Here is a 1,049-nt window from a genome sequence, read left to right on the forward strand (position 1 = left end):
ACTATGATATTAGAGGGGGCTGTTACTATAGAAGGGGAACTATTACTGTAGAGGGGAGAGTATGACAATAGAAGGGGAGTATTACTTTGGGGGGGGGGGACTATGACAACAGAAGGGAACTATTACTATAGAAAGGGGACCTGAAGAATAGAGACAACCCCTGTCCATGGACTGCAGCATGCCACTGTGTATTAAATCCACACAAATCAAAACTCCCATGAAAAATCCCCTCCCACAGGTCAGAGTGGCCACTTTCTAAAAATCTACAGAGAATAGGGGCTGCAGAGGATGGAGGCAAAAGGGAATTCTCCTACACTCTCAGTGGGGGTGTAAATGGGTGCGGGAACTATCAAAACCAGCAAGGAGGTCCTTTTTCAACTAAACACCCAGAAACCACATGGCCCGACAATCCCATGTCTGGGCTCAGACCCAGAGAAAATCAGAATTCACAGTGACCCGTGCACCTTGTTTTCAGGGCAGCTCGATTGGCAATGGCCAAGAACTAGAATTGTTGCTGGCCAAAATCCTGGCTTTCTCTGCCCAGTGAAGCCAAATAAAAAACACGGAGACAAGAGTTTGAAGGAGATACGAAGGTGGTTTTTATTCTCAAGCCAGCAGAGAGGGGAACACAGTAGGGTCATGCCTCAAAGACTGTGCCCCCAAGCCCCGCCTATGAAGAGTCTAGGGCCTTATATAAGGCAAAGGCACACAATCATGAGTCAGTGATGAGGATCAAAGGGAACAGGATCTTGATTTCTTCCTCATGCATTTTTTTCGAAACAGTCATAGACTTAAGTCAGTAACCCAGGAACTGATTGGAAGCTGGGGTGGCTCTGCAGCCTTCTTTCTGATATGTGAGTACAAGGGGAAGGGTGTTGTAAGGGTAAACACCAGAGAGGGGATGTATTTAGCATATAGTCGAAGGAAAAAATGTTAATCATAGCTCCTGCAGAGTTAGGGGGCAGAAAAAGCAAACTTAGTCACATTCAGAGTTATGAGCAGTTAAAGTAAAAAAACTAGGAATGTTCAGACTTGCTCACTGTTCTCTT

The sequence above is a fragment of the Oryx dammah genome, unplaced genomic scaffold (assembly GCF_014754425.2).
Source record: "Oryx dammah isolate SB20612 unplaced genomic scaffold, SCBI_Odam_1.1 HiC_scaffold_11150, whole genome shotgun sequence".
Classification (NCBI taxonomy): domain Eukaryota; kingdom Metazoa; phylum Chordata; class Mammalia; order Artiodactyla; family Bovidae; genus Oryx; species Oryx dammah.